The sequence below is a fragment of the Zonotrichia leucophrys genome, chromosome 4 (assembly GCF_028769735.1).
Source record: "Zonotrichia leucophrys gambelii isolate GWCS_2022_RI chromosome 4, RI_Zleu_2.0, whole genome shotgun sequence".
In the NCBI taxonomy this organism is placed as follows: Eukaryota; Metazoa; Chordata; class Aves; order Passeriformes; family Passerellidae; genus Zonotrichia; species Zonotrichia leucophrys.
In genome coordinates this window covers 44,200,879-44,217,161 of record NC_088173.1, presented here as the reverse complement: position 1 = coordinate 44,217,161, position 16,283 = coordinate 44,200,879, and the positions used below count along the sequence as shown (strand labels likewise).

The 16,283-nt window shown below is 48.4% G+C and overlaps 1 long non-coding RNA gene across 2 annotated transcripts in view; it reads right to left on the bottom strand.

Annotated features, from left to right (window-relative positions):
* The window catches only part of LOC135446937 (uncharacterized), a 179,164-nt gene that overhangs the window by 49,075 nt on the left and 113,806 nt on the right, over positions 1-16,283 (bottom strand). For both annotated transcript variants that reach the window (XR_010439939.1, XR_010439938.1), the window contains one exon: positions 12,741-12,845. This is a non-coding gene — a long non-coding RNA (uncharacterized LOC135446937). The remainder of the gene's footprint in view (positions 1-12,740; positions 12,846-16,283) is intronic.

Genomic DNA, 16,283 nt, shown 5'->3' with positions numbered 1-16,283 from the left:
GGTGGGGGACATTTAAGGGTGATTGCAAAGGCTAGGAACTGTTTTTCCTTCAGGAAAGCTGAAGGCTCAGTAAAAAAGGGACAAGAGTGAAGGCATATGGGAGAGAAATCCAAACACAAAGACAGGGCCAGGTGATGCAGTGAAATACCAGCACACTAAACACACAGATGCTTATGAGGTAACACAAACCTCCAACCCAGATGTCTTTTACAAAACCAAATCCTTAAAAACCTTCAACATTGCTTCTCCTTTCACAAACATTCATAATTTGGAAAACTCTGGGCTGGAAATTGCTCCAGCTGTTCATACTCCAGGGGCTGTGGCTGCAGTGAGTCAGTGCCACATGCAGGGACCTTGTGAAAATGCTCTGCAGAGCCCAGCAGTGGCTGCCAGCACAGCACTGAGAACACAGCAACTCTGCTTTTTGGGGCTGCTCAGACCCCCCTCCTATGGGACCCAAACACCTTTCTCCTTTGCTGGGTTTTGGTTCCAGCTTAAGAGGCCATGGAGCAAGAGAAAATCTGAAACAACTTTATTGCTCAGCCAGGCCAAGCAGGGACCTTGCCTGAAACTCCTCCAGTTTGCTGGACCTCTAGTTAGGCTCCAAGCTTGTACTGAGCAGTAGGCACAGGCCTGGAGCCAGCTCTGGGATCACACAGAGAGCCAGGCAGTGGCTGCACTCGGTATGGGGTTATGCAGCAGTTACTACACCCAGGGTCACCTCTAACTTGCACCCAGAAACTGGCCTCCACACCCACATTCTGGAGCTTTGTAATGCCTGAATGACTTACCATGGAACATGAGCACCTGCTTTAGCAATCTGTGGTCAGGAAAGCTTAGGAGACAGATCTGGCAGTGCTTTTGGCAAGGAAGTGGTGCTTCAGAAGTTCAGGGGTTTGACTCTTCAAAGGGAACAATTAGCACAGCTCTTCAAAGTATACATGGAATGACAGGAAGGAATGGGATGTCTCCCTACAGCCTTTAGCAAAACTCAAATCTAACTCATGCCTATGTGAAAGCTGTTGCTCTTAAAACTGGTACTAACAAAACTGGTGGCAAGATGCTGAGAAATGGCAATGGGAAATGTGCTCTGAAGTGTTTTGAACTGGAAGTCAAGAACACCTTTATAAAGGGAATTCCCAGCTCACAGATCTAAAAAGAGCTCCCCTTTCCCAAGACACAACAGTGGCAGCAGGACTGGGGATCTGCTCTGTGAGAAGGGACAACATGGCAGTGGTACAGCCCACATCTCAAAAGCTTCTGTCATGGGTGTGGGGGGCTCCTAGCAAGGGGTTCATGCTCTATTGCTCCCCACTACCATCTCCTTCTGCTCCAGGGACAGTGGGATGGATGGGATGTGCTGGGACAGGGGATAGTGACATGTGTCTGGCTTTGGCAGTCACTCCATGTGTTGTCTGGCCCTGGTAAGGCAGAAAAGCTCAGTCTCTCTTCTTTCCAAAGGGCTGTGGAAGGAGATCTGCCCTGGGAAAGCCAACAACATGGACATGGATTGAAGGAGAGCTCTGATTCCACAAGGAAAATCCCACCAAAATTAGAAAGAAACAGAAGTTACATTTGAGTCACCCACAGGGGGATCCCACATCTGGAAGGCTTCTGTGGGCACTCCAAGTCACCCACTGACTTCACACCAGACAGCAAACAGAAGCAGCAAAAGCAGTGCCTTTCTCTCATGGGTTACAAACTGTACTAGCTCAGGGTATTCACCAATGAGCAATAAAGCCCTTCCTCCTGCTAGTACGTACAGAATGTGGTTCCTATCTTAAACCTGATCCCATTCACTGGGATTTCCCATGCTGGGAAGTGCTGACCAGTCACCTCTCTCTCTCTCTCCACAGGCACTGACGGCATTTTTGGCTTGTCACCCTTCTGACATAGACACAGGAGAGATTCTTTCTGCACAGAGCAGGAATGACACAGGCAAGTAAAACACAGAACACCCTGAGAACTCTTTACAGCCAATGCAGTATCTTTCTTGGGGTGGGGAACTTGCACATCTTTTCTCCAGTTTCTCTTTTACAAATACTTAAATCAACTCATTTCCTTCCCTAAGTAGACTTGGATATCAAAATAAATTAAATAAATGCAGCTCTGCTGTGGGCTTTGGTAGAATCCCCAACAACTGTGGCAAATGCTGGGGAATTGGCATTCCTCTTAAAAATCCCCTTCTTAATTCCTGCTTACATGATTAGGTCCTGAAGCACAGATACATTCAATCACCACCTTGGAGTGCCTCGTAAATCTCTGCTCAGTATCAGAGCAATAACAACATGAAGAACCTAAAGTGCTTTAGGCAGAATATTCCCATTTGCTGCGCTCTGAGCACAGAGTGTGCTGGCCCACTCCAGGGTGCAGGAACAGCCCTAAAAAGCTGGGCTCTGATAAGCCCCTGCCAACGAGGCTGGACAGGGCATCCAGAAACCTGCACCATCCCTTTTATGGGGCTATCACCTCTGGGCTCCTCATCCACCACAGCTCCCCACCACATCCCTATCTCCTCCAGCTGTGCCTGAGATGCCCTAAAACTACTTTGGAAACGGAGTTGGTTAAACTGCTGCAAGTGTCTGTATGGGTGAATGGAAATCCATTTCACTTCATGTCAAATACAGCTCAAATCCCCACAGGATCAGACCACGTTACGTGAGTAATCATTACACATGGTTTCAGTAAGTGCCCCTGAGAGTTTCTCCACTGGAGTAGTGGGATACAATAACGCCAGTTTATACCAGGGCTGCCTTGTCTGAATCACACCTTTCTGCCACTGATACTCATATCTGATCTAGTGCAGGGTGCCCCTACGTGCAGCAGCTCACTCAGCCAGGGACTGTGAGGCAAAGCCACCAGTGCTGGTAAGAGAAGAGTGGCTTTAAAGGAAGGACAGAAGCAGAAAACCTCCCTATGCTGCTAGGGGCACAGCGCGTTCAGCTGCCAGCCCTGCAGGTAACCAAGGGTGACTGGTTTGGGGGGGCTGTGGGGAGGGCAGCACTGGGATGGAAGGTCTGGACAGCAAGTGACAGGGAAGGATGCTTGCCCACAAAGAATTGTTTGATCTGACTCCTGAAATGGTTGGCAGGTGTTAAGCGAAGCAGAAGAAATGTGGACGAAAATACACTGCATATTGGTTTGGCTCTGAATGCCATCTGCAGTTTGGGCACAGGAAAGGACCTTACACATTTACTCCTGGGAATGCAGATGTGGAGCCGTGCTTTAAGAAAACACGGAATGCTGGCCTTAAATTCTCCCTCACATCCAACTTCCAGACGAGAAACAAACATTTAACACGGATAAGTTAAGTCAGCACTGATTCATTAACCCCAGCAGAAACCCAAGCCGTGCCACAAACAGTTCTCAACTGAAATTTAAAACCTTCTGTAAGTAATTTGTGTGTGCCCAGCAGGCTGAGGGAGGGGTCTCCCCCACTACTTCACTCATTTCAAGACAAGTAGCAGCATCTCCTAGGGCAGCCATGCCTGACTGTGGCTGTTTCGAGATGCCTTTAGCCTTGTGCCTTGGCCCAGAATTTGTGTGTTCTTCCCAAGAGGAGCGTGCCTGTGCTGATCTGGCCATGGAATCAAGGGCACCAGCAGGCTCCAGTGAAAAGCACGGTGGCCACAGTGCACTGGTCTGGCTCCCCACATACAACAGCCGAGCTGGGCTGTGCCCATCACCCCTGCCTGCCCTCCCCATGGCCCAGTCACCTCTGGGGCGTGAGGAGCAGCAGCCAGAGCCACGCAGAAAATCAGAGGTTCCCGAGGGGCACTTCACACCCCTCTGAGTGCAAACAATGCCACCCCGGGCGCAGGTGCCACACGCCATGGCACCATCGTCACGCAGGCTCCCATGGCTCCAGAGAGCCCACCCAGCCCAGACCCCTCCTGCAGCCTGCAAACCTGACAATCCTGCAGCAGCTGTGACCTTGCCACTGTCCTCTGGCCACAGCCCCCTCAGGAGGAGGCACGCGGAGTGGGGACGCCAGCCAGGACTGGGCTGCGAGACACAGAGATGGACACGCTCAGGGAGCAGGCGCCGTGCATGCATGGCTGGTGACCTGTGGGACTCAGGCTGGCAGCTCCTCCAGGGCCCAGCACTTGGCAGGCTCTGCTCCCAGCCCCTTCTGTGCAGCCACAGGCAGGTGCCAAAATGCTGCCCAGCCTGCATGCGCTTCAGAAGGTGAGGGGAAGGTGGAACTGGGCTGCACCAGAGCCTGTGGGCTACCAGGACTGACTCCCAACACCTCCATCTGCTGTCACCTCACCCCATGGAAGGAACTCGCTTATCACTAGCATCAAGTTCATAACCTCTTTCCTACCATTTCACACTGTTTGTTTTTTTTTAACAGAAGGTGGTAGTGAAGAACCAGAAAGGTTTCAGCAGCCTCCTGAGCATGAGGCCAAGACAAAAGGCAAGAAGGCACCCTAGCCAGAACTGCACACTCTAATAAGTCATCAAAACCAGAGAACTTTGCCATTGGACACAGAGAGACTGGGGTAAAACATGGCAAACGCCTGAAATCAAGGCACAAAAATGGCAAATCCTGAATTTGGAACAAAGAATTAGTATATGCTAGACTGAATAAATGCAGCAAGACATAGACAAGGCAGAGGGCTGGGACACACAGAAAAGATTTCCAAATGGGATTTACTAAACCTCCCAGGTGCCTCCATTCACCAGCACAAGTGTCTCCTCTGTGCCCCAAAGCACAGCCAGTTGCCTTGTGTACCCTATACTGTCTTTTGCTTTTAGTTGCACTTTTCCTAGGCTTTGGCACCATCAATTGCTGCTCCATTTGACAGCCTTGCCCAACAATAGCCTGGACAAGAATGTGCTAATTGCACAGTGTGTGTGGGTGTTTAAAAACACAAACTAGAACTCAAACAATGGCTCGCTGCTGAACCAGCGCTGCATCCAGCAGCCTTTTCCCCAGCCAGCACAAATCCACTTTGACACAAGGGCAATGCCCAGCCAGGCACACTCCAACCACCCAAGTACCAGCAGACATGCTGTTCTCAGAGCAGACTGGAAGGTCCTTACAGACCCATCTCCTTGCTAAGGGGGTGCCGCGGGAGCACCTGGGGGGAAATGTGGCACACTTGGAACCTGCTGCTAGTTTAAGCAACATCCTTCATGACAAAGAATAGTTGCCATTGCAAACGTCCATCACCCAAGCTCCATTCACCTCCCTGCACACCGGGCGAGGGCTGCTGGCACGGGGAAATGAGCCGGGCTCCCTAAAACAAGGTGGCTGGCTCAGGGAGGATTATTGCCACTGTTATTGCCATCCACGTATAAATATGTACATGGACCATCATTTTCTTGTAACAAATGGTGAAAGCCACTGCGGTGACAGTGAGGCAGCGCGGGAGCAAGGTGACTTTATCACCTACCCATGACTATGTTTCCCAAGCAGCCTCCTCACCAATCCGGAGCCCTCCATGATCATTAGTTCCTGCACATGGCAGCAATGAAATTGTCCCTTAAAGTAAATCATTCACGGATTTTTATAATCCGAAATAAAATTTTCTAATATTTTTTTCCTAAGTTTTCCAGGTTTAAGGTTTTAATCTTTTATTATTTATTGTGCAGCAGTTGTGAAGGGCATGATGAGCAGCCCAGCATAAATAGTCATCGGTGGAGGGTCGGTGCCTGACAATGCTGCATTGAATAAATTAATTTCTTTTCTTTTCCTTATTACTCCACATTCTCTCTGAGGGGGTTTGAATAAAGCCAGAAAAATGAAAGAGTAAAACAAAACAAACTAAAGCTGCACTTTGGCTTTTGGGTGTTTTCCTGCCTGGTGGCTGAGGCTGCTGATAAATATTCCCTGGAAATGGTACTGAAGGAGGAAATGGCATATAGATATATTTTCCTTTCTTCCTTCACACTCAGAGCATCAAATTCAAAAGACAACAATTTTCTGCTGCTTGAGATGCAGAGTGTTTCTCTATTTCTGCACTCTCCAGGATTTATCGCTCTTTTAAACTACTGCAAACACAATTTAACCTTTGCTACCTTTACCTCTGGTCATTTCCTTTGGCCCACCAGAGCCTGAATTAATGCTAATCACAGCAAAACACTGGACATTCTCCTAACTGTAGGCTTAAAAAATAATCCTCTTTCCACAGAAACAGACATAAAATATCTCATTAGACCAATAGCACTACCAGGCATATTCCAGCCTAGAGTATAAAAAAATTTATGTTACGCATCATTTCTTTCTACCTAAATTCTCTGACTCCTGGAACTCTGAGGTTGAACATCCTGGTGTGCCTGCAGGACCCACTTCTCTGTGGCACAATAATGGTGTTAATAGAGGGCTCTACAAACTGCACACTACAGGTGACACAATAATGTCTTGTTGGCACTCTGAGGCTTCCACTTGTTTTCTCTGGAAACAACTTCCCCTTTAATTTCCCTCTGCATTCAAACCAGACAATAACACCAGGAACCATCCCCCTGTACAAGAATCCTACAGTATTTCAATTAAAATCTCTCATCTTTAGGCCATTTTTTTCCTGGACACCCCTCCAGTTCCACTCACAGCCAAGGCGCAAAACCCAATTAGTTATTAATTGAGGCACGTTAAAATTCATTAACTCTGCTTGTGAAGCTGAAGCTATAATTAACTGTCTGCCCAGGCTTTTGTTCTTTCATCTCCAGGTAGAAGGTCCCACAGTTAATAGGATAAGGCAGCATCCCACCTCCTCTCTGTGGCAGACAGCCCAGCTCTGATGCAGTGGGAACACCCCACTCAAACACTGTCCTTGCAGCTGCTGCCTATCCTGTGCCTCAGGTCAACCAGGGCACATTTGGAAAGAGTGGGAGCATTAAAAATCTTGTGGAAATATTTTGCAAAAGGCCATTTCCCACAGGCTCGCCACCCTGCTGCAGGACAGCCCCAGCTGTCTGAGAGCTGCTAAAAACACAGCTCAAAGCAAATCCTGCAGAGCTTTCACATGTGAAGCGGCACCAAGCCAGCCTCTACTATAAAACAAGCATGGGAACTCACTCCCATGTCAGGTCCCTGTGGCAGCCGCACGCTGCTGCACCTCCACTGGCTTGTGAAGAACACGGCCAAATCTAACAAAAACCACAAAATCTAATCATCCAGCTCTTCCCGACTGGAGCTGCTTTGGGGGGTATTTCACAGACAGATCAGTGGAAGCAACTTCCTGCTTCTGGTATGAACTGTCCTTGGCAGAATGGGAATAATTTGCACTTATCCTGGAACATGTTGGAATCTGTGCCTGTAAGCACTATCACTAAAGTGAATAGGAGGAAATGGTGTAAACCAGGAAAGAGGAAAGAGGGATGTCTTATCCTGGATGTTTTTCTACCCCATGAAGGCAAGGCCATCAGGGGCCATGGCAGGTCAGAACAGAGGTGATGGAGCCAGGACTGTTTCCACTTCTTTTGCCCCACACACACATTCCCCGTTCCTGCAATGTGCCAGCCTACACATTGGAGCTGGCACCAAGGAAGCTGGCTGGTGCCAGGAAACAAGTCTGGTGCAGATTATTTCCCAGCTGGAGCAGCGAGGGAGCCACAGAGATTCTGGGAGTTGCAATATGGTTCCTCACCCCACTCTCACTGCCCCACAAGTGCACTGGTACAGTCCCTCAACCAGTATCCACACAGCCTCTCCTCAGGCTCCAGCCAGGCTCTGAGGGCAGTATGAGGGATCTGGAAAAACTGCATGAGTTCCAGATGCCAACTGGGAGACATTTGGGGAAGGAGCCTCTTCTGCTCCCACAGCCAGAGGCAGCAGTAGCAAAGGAAAATGAAACTGGAGACCAGAGAACAGACAGAACAGTCCAGTTTCTGCAGTGCCCTGTGTGGGCACTACAATTTGTCAGACAATTCCATCTCACACAGCACACAGACACAAAGTGTCTATCCCCAGAGACAGCCTTCCGAGGGGCTCCCTGCATCCAAACACTGACGGCCCAGCAGTCCCAGAGCTCTGTTCGGACCCACTCAATGCATCCATCTGGCAGAGCCCCTGAGGGTTCCCGACTCATCCTGCCAAGCGACTTGCAGCAGCACCGAACAATTCATGTCCCTGTGTGAGAACTCGGGGAAGCAAATGTGAAAGCCAGGAAAAAAATGGCCGTGACCTGCCCAATTTCTCACATGGCTCCATATCCATCACACCCATCCCATCCTCATAAGCTGCACAAGGAGCTCTAATGCCAGTATTGATGATGCTGTCAAGCCTTCACAAAAGGTGCCTGACAGCCTCGTGTAAGGCAGAGATACGGGGAGCTCAGGCCATCAATAGCTGCAGAAGTCTCACACAGAAACCTCTACTCAGTGCAAGCACAGACTGGCAACAGCTTCTTCCTCCCTTTCCCTAATCTTTTGAGGATAAATGCCCACAAGACTCAACGACCTTGCATTCTGCTACAAACATTTATTTTCACAAGAGAAATCAAAACCATAAAGACCTGTTGCTGTCCAGGAGCACCTGGGGCTGGGACCTTGCCACTCTCCCTAGAGCAGCAGCTGAACAGGACGTAGAGGGTGGTGACAATCGACCTGCACATCCACCTTTCAGGCTGGGAATGCTGCTGTGCAGTTTCACCTGCTATCACTGGGCCTCCTTGTCAGGGTCTGTGAGCTACCAGGCCCCCACCCAGCAGCCTGGCTCTGCCCAAAATCCAGGTGGCTTCAATACTTCCTCAAAATATTAATGGCCATATTTTAAAACCAACATTTGTTTTGCCAGGAGCAATGAATAATGTGAACAGCAACTACCTCAAATCATGACTATTTTACTTAGATCAGAGGCAGAGAGCCACCCTCTGATCCCATGCCAAAACTGAAGGAAAATAAATGCCTTTGGAGCTCATGAGAGGGAACAGGTACAAAGGCACAAGGAATGAATGGCTGTGTTTATCAACAAAACACAGAGACAACACAGCCCCGGGTCTCCAAACTGCAGCAGCCAAAGAACCCTGTATCTCCTGTGCCCTCTGAGCCTGTGCCTCCAGAGTTTGGAATGCCTGTTTCTAGGAGAAACAAGTTTCCTGGCTTGCTTCTTTCCAAAAGCAGTGACCCAAAGCCTCTATCATCAGTAACAATAATTAAAAGGTGCCATAAGAGGGAGTCTATGGTTGGTTGCCACTACAAGGAACAGTCTCATTAGTTTAGTACAGATTTTTAACTTCTTTGTCAGGACATGGCTTTGTGAGGACATGGCTGTTGAAGGCCATTAAGGACTCACAGGATACTCTGTGCTTCAGGCTCCCTCAGGACTGTCAGGAAGAAGGGAGGCAAGGAAGAGCTGATGGCTGCTGTGTAGTTTTGCCCATGCAGCCAGAGAAGGTATCAGTCTGTCAGTCCTTCAGACAAGAAAAAACATCCTTTCTCTGACCTTTCTCACCAACATATATTCAGTACAGCTTTTCTTAGCTGGACACAGCAAAGACCCAACAGCCCTAAGCTAACTGATAACTCAGGATGGGCACAGGGGAGAAGTTCCCGTGTCAGACAGCAGCCACAAAGCAGAACTAACCAGTATTCACAGACCCAGCACACAGGAAGTACCAAGCAGCCTCTCCAATGGAGCAAAGACAGGGAGATAGGAACACAGCTCTAACAGCCAGCTTGGGAATGCTCCCAGCGCCAATTCCTAACATCACACACAATTGGGAAGACAGATTTGTAATTTAAGTCTACTTTAAAGTAAACAGAAAAGCCCTGTCATTAATCACAGCTTTTACTATACATGTTATGCAACTATTGTATCTACCTGATTTTCCTGACTGCCCTTTCCTGGCAGTCCTAGAGCTCTCAAGGACATCTCTGCAGAGGAGTACATGGAGTCAGGAGGAAAAAGCCCTTGGGAAGCACCATGGGAAGGAAACTTCCCAAAGACGGGGCTATGGGCCTCCCACCCTCCTTACAAGGACCATCAGCTGAGACGAGCAACCACTTCAAATTTCCCAGCTATAGAACAGTCAGAGCATGCAGCGGAGGCTTAGAATGACAAACAAGGCCAAGGCCTACAATCACAAGATGTGGGCTGCCAGGTAGAGGCTTTCTGGACCACCTCCAGCCTCCTGAAAAAAAGCAGCTTTAGAAATCAACATAATAGTATTTTTGCCTCAGAAAAATACTTGCATCCAAGCACACTTGTATATCACGTTGTTCTTACTTACCATAACATTTCTGGGATGCTTTGAGGTGTGTACCCCAAAGAAGGCGGCTGTGCTTTTTATTTCACATCTAGGAATTGTCTCTGCTCTCCTTTACCAGCAGAAGCTTTGTGCTATGTTAGATTTTCTCCTAATTGCAGTCAGAAGAAGAGGTTCAGGTCTCTGAACAGAAAACATCCAGAGTGAGGTAGCAGGGTTAAATCCATTTTGCACAGCAAAAGCAAATTACTCTAGGCTGATAAAGTGTGAGCCTTTACTTCCCAGGAATCCACTAAAGCCTGTAGAGATTTATTTCTGCGCTGCATTTCAAGAACACAGCTGGCCTGGGTCCCCTCAGCCCAACCTCATGGCATACGGGTCCAGATTAGGTTTCTCAGCTAAATGTACATAAAGGGTTTTTTACTTACTGCTAACACTGTATGTGCAAATAACAGTAAGGAATCTTTAATTAAGGCAACCTCTGGAGCATGGATTCATATGTCACCAAAATAAGACCTGGAGGGCCACCAGTCTTGCAAACAAATGCAGATCCCCAATGTTTTAACAGCCAAGCAACAGAGGAAAGAGTCCCGTGTTCTACATTACTGCCTGTAATGTTCTTTTTCAGCTTTTTATTGCACAGCTCTTCACGTACCCAAAGATTTTGCTCACTTTCAGAACTGTCCCAGCCGCAATCTAACCACACCTCCAGTGCCCACACTTGCCACAGGCACCCACAGGCTGTGGTGGCATGAGCCAAGGCAGAGCTCAGGGGCAGCAGCCCCTCCTTGCCCACCTGACTCAGCAGATACGTGGAGCCTGACATTGCCAGGGGATCCGGCAGCGACCAGCGCTGCCAATTGGACACCTGTAGTTCCAGGACCAGGGAAAAAAATTCATGTTTTACGACTAGGATCTAAAGCAAATTTTATTGGGAGCTTTTATGTTGGTAGCTTTGAGTAGTTTTTATAGAGAGGAGTTCTGAAAACTGCCATAAAATTTTGCCTTGGGGGTTATGATTACATTTGTATCTCTCCCAAACTTAGATAAATAAAGACGACAGTTTTTACTGTAGAAGCTTAAAAGGTTAGAGTGGTATTTGGTCTGTGATGAACCTTTTATAGAGATGATGTTGTAAGAATTTATTCTTAAATATCAATAAAAAAATACAACTTAACACTTCTTGATAAAGCTATGGTGATTAGAAGAGCTGTCAAAGAGGTGGCAGCACTGCTGGTGGCTTCCTTCCTGCTCAAATCATGCTTTAGTACATTTTTGGTTGCTGGAAACTATTAACTAATTTGCATTCTGTCAGAGGAAAAGTGCACTTTCTAAGGGCAATGCTCTGTGGTGTCCCAGTATTTGAGATCAGATTCACCTCACAGCTGACTTTGGGGTTAAGCTGATACACCCTCCCTTCAGGAGGGACCTTGCTCAGTTCTGTCTCTTTACGCTCTGTGCAAAAGGTAAATGAGGCATGACCCCTGATTTAGGCAGCCCAGCAGGTGCCACAGCCCTGTCCTGAGCTCAGCACATTCAGCTCCCAACAGCCTGTGCTCAGGCTGTGCCCCTGCCCCACACGGGGCTACCTCCAGCATTACCTGCACAATTCCCCTGTGTGATTCAGCACCTCACTAACAACAGCAGGCTTTTCCCAAGAGGCATTCCCCAAGGTCTCCTCTCCCAGACACCGCACCCACACAGACTGTTACAAGGACTGTCACAAGCCTACAGGGTGTGGGGTCCAAACCCTTCACGTCACAAAGAAGTCCCAGTTCCAGGAACATTGTGCACTGGTTGAAACAGGCACTGCAGCTGCTCTCAGGGGAGTGAGACACACACAGCATTAAGACGCTGATTTTCAAACACACAACAGCTTGTGTTAAAGTGAACACTTCAACAGTGGGAACAAGGACTGTTGAACTTGCTCTCCCCTCCATCAAGCATAGCCATAATTGGGATTTCAACATTCAACAAAAAGTAGTGATAATCTTATTTGTTTCAGACAGGATGACTAATTAGTGAGGAGAACTCCCTCAAAGCCTTCAGCAGAGCAGCTCTTGGCTGAGCACAGCATGGGCACAGGCACCTCCCCACCCAGCCTGGCACCCCCTCAATGTGCTCCACAAGGCAGATTAAACCCTGCTCAAAGCCTCTATCAAATCAGGTGGTCTTGAACACACATCTGAATGAAATCTTTGCCCACAAATATGTTAACTGAAACAAACTGGACACCATCAGTAAAAAATCACACACATTGTGACAAGTGCTCACAGTGAACTGGTGCTCTGCAGAACTGGCAATAGACACAAAGTAAAATGGAAATCACAGCATCCAAAAGGAGACAACAAAGGCGCGCGTGCAGAAAAAAGCTGCTTTAATTCTTTTTAAATCCCCTCCCTCCTACCTTAATTTCTTCAGTCCAACATTGCTCAAACAGGATTGCTGTTCTGCTCCAGCCATCAGAAGAAAGGGGGATGTCCCTGAATGCACTTGGAATCACAGTGTTTGCATGTGTTTGCGTGCTTCAGTGGTAATCTGTCTTTCAATATGTTTAATGTGTAAATAAGACTGAACATCTCCTACCTTAGCCTTCACCTCCTGCTGTGCCTCATGGCTGTCACCTGGCAGGTCCACCGTGGCTGTGTCAGGTCACCAGAGATCCAGAGGAGACAGCTGGGCCACAAGGCACTGCAATGCCAGCAAAAGGATGGTGCAGAGTTAGCTAAGTCACAGGAAAATGCTCAAACATTTCACGAGGAAAAATCTTTCATTCAACAGGTGCCTGAGCCCCAAAGACAGAAGCTAAACACGTGCTGAAGCACCTTGGTCAAACAATCAAGATTCCCCAATTCACTTGTATCCACAGAGGACAAGTACCCTGGAAATGCACAGCCCCCTGCAAAGCCACTCACTTCCCAGCAACTAGAAGCTGACCAGCCCCACACAGAGTGAAAACTGGATACCAAATGTTTGCACCTCAAAGCTCAGGAACTAATGAAAAATGTTTGCACCCATTATTACCTGGAGACTTAAATATACATGTTTTTATTAGGAACCCTACATGTCTTCAGTGTTTCTGGGGGAAGTAAAGAAGCTTAAAGCATTAAGTGATTTATTTGTTATGAATTACCTCTTTAGGTCTTGTCTTGCTACAGCTATTAATACTTCATTGTGTCTATGTAAGGCTTAAAAACGTCACTGACAATGACACAGAGTTTCATCCCAAGCCAAAATATAAGAAACCCAGTAATTTGAGGGAGGTCTTGGCGCTGCTTTAAAGCAGAGCTGGCTGGTAGGACTAGAGCCTGTCCCCAGCTGAGAACTGCTCACTTCTGCAGGCTGTAAGGCTGCTCAAAGTGCTGCCTGGCCCTTGACACCCTCCCCCAGACTCCCATCTTCCTGCAGGCTGATCATCAGCTATTCCAGTAACTCCTGCAGGCACTCCAGGGGCGCATTTCACATCCCCTGCCTGGCTCCGAGGACGGCAGCAGGTGGATATTGCCCACGGGTGAACAGGGTTTCAGAGGCAGCGGAACGTCGCCAGCAGCTGGAGGCTGAAGGCAACAAGCCCGATCAAAGGAGCTGCTGTTACCTGAGGCCATCCCAGAGCTGCGCCTCCGGAGAGACGCTGTGTGTTTGCCATGCTCACAGCGTTCCTCGGGATACTGGGGACTGTCTGTGTGTGGGGCTTGGGGGGCTGCTCCAGCACCTGGGCCCCCGGTGCTCAGGGGTGGAAACTGGGAGCCAAGGCAGCACAGGAGGGAGGGACACAGCCCTCACCACCCCAGTGCACAGGGGAAGGGGAGGAACTACCATCATCCTGCTGGGGACGTGCCCAGAAAAGGAGAATTGAGAAATGCCAAACAGAATGAGCCAGCTGAAACAGGAAGCCTCCAGAACACCTTCACCCAGTTTTGTGTTCTTTTTCTTAAATAAAAATGTTCTGCTTGCCTGAGGCTCTACTGTATGTGTAGAGCAATGTTGCATTGGTGGGCAGCATCCTAATCTCGGCCCTCAGATGGGATGAGCAGAGACTCCACATGAGACAAGGCTACAGTCCCAGCATCAGTCATGTGCAACCCCATTCCAGAGCCCCAGTTCAGGGATGTGCAGGCTCAGGACATCAACAGAGGCATTTGGACACCACATGCCTTGTTTATCACAATTCTGGCAGAAGTGCTCATGCTCCACGTGGGCAGGAGACCGAGGAATGTCTTGGAGGAGGTGGGGGGTTCAGGGAGTCCCCAAGCCCCTTTGCTCCTTACCACTATCCCTGTGTCATTGCAGTTACTTTCCTGCTCATGGTCACACACACAAAGCATTAGCAGGGGTTACCAGAGGGCCTCCTTGCCCCACAGGCCATGCGCATAGGATGAGGATAGCTTCAGCGAGGAATTTTTGCCAGTATCTATCTTTTTGCTGTTGTTACGGGTTGGCATCTCCACAGAGCACTGAGAGGGAGCCAAGTTTATTACTAACCAAGTTTATAATTTACAACCTGCGCGACTGAAGGCTGAAAACACAGCAATTTTGCAGGGTAATTCTGGGAAGTAACCATCCTGCCACACCAATTATTAAAACCACTTGCACACAATAAAGCTATAAAGATTAAAAATATAGCACACTTGTCATTAACTATGGATGAAGTAATGTAATATGTATTATAGAGCAGCGCAGGGCCAGCCACGCACTATGGCACAGCCCTGCTGAGGAGCCCAAACCCCAGTCCCAGACCAGCACGCGTTTTGTCAGAGCCCAGGAACAAGTTTGTCATGCAAAATAAACACAGATGTTCCAGCAGTGACTGCAGCTCCCAGGCAGGGCCAGGCAAAGCAAGGGCTTTGGGAAGCAGGGCTCTGGGGGCTGTGCTGCTGCTCCGCACACACCACGGCATCCGCTGCCTTGTGCGTCACACAGAGGGTGCATCCTGCTCTGGGGCCTCATCTGCTCTGCTCTTCACTCTATTTGTCCCTGGATATTCTGTCCTGAAACACACTCACATTGGCTCAGCATACTCTTGGGCCAGGCATGCCTCGGTGACACAGGCGCTCCATGTGTGCCTCAATGTTTCCAAAAGGCCTCAATTTATCAGCATCTCAGGCACCACTCTGCTGTGTCACTGCAATTGTTTCCTTAATCCTCTCACTCTGTTCCCCACAGAAACAAATAATTTTCTCTCCTTTCACACACAGGAACATGTCTCAGTTCTTCTAAGTACAGCATGCAGGTTGCTGGAAAGTTCTGCCAGTACACACACGCACACACCTGCACAAGCACACACACTATGGCACCTCTCAACTTTACACCTTGTTTTACTATTTTCCTAGAGAAAAATATAGTTAGTATTTCTTGGTAGAGAAAATATTTATGTTGGTTAGATTGAAGATCAGCTGAAGCCATAGGGGGAAAAAAATAAAAAGGATTGATTTCTGCTAGAGGACGAACAAGGTGATTCCCCTACACAGACTCACATGGGGGAAATAAAACACCAACCACAGAGGTCACCACCCTAAACCAAGAAACAGCTAGAATTTCCAGCATATTCAGTTGTGAACTTGACTGTAAATTTACATTAAATCAGCCACAAATGAGGGAAGGAGAAACACAGGTCACTGAGTAACATCAAAATCATAACAGGGTGTGTGACATGCAGGACAGTTGTGAAGATTCATTCAAAATACGCTGGAAGGTTAAATTTATGAAGTAAATTACTGGCAGAGCATTCTTCTCCCAACCCCACTCCAAGCCATGAGCTTGAGACACTGGATAATGCATTTCCAGTACCTCTGAGCTGGGCACAGATAATCCATTCCCAGAATCCCAGTTCATTTGGCACTGCAGACCTTGCTGGGTGTCATTAAGTGCCATGCTTGTCCCTGGGCACCGCAGAAGAGGACATTTATTGGTGTGAGGCAGAGGCAGGGCACAGTTCAAATCTGCCACAGCTGCACACAACCTGTGTGCACCTGGCACTGCACCCCATGAGGGGTGGGAGGAGGGGTGCACAGCAGGGGAAAACACTCATGGCAAGTGTGAAAGCAGCACCAACACAGGAAGGAGGCACCAGCATAGCTGTGCCTTTTGTCACACTGATCTAAGATGGTCTTTGTGATGTTCTGGCCTTTG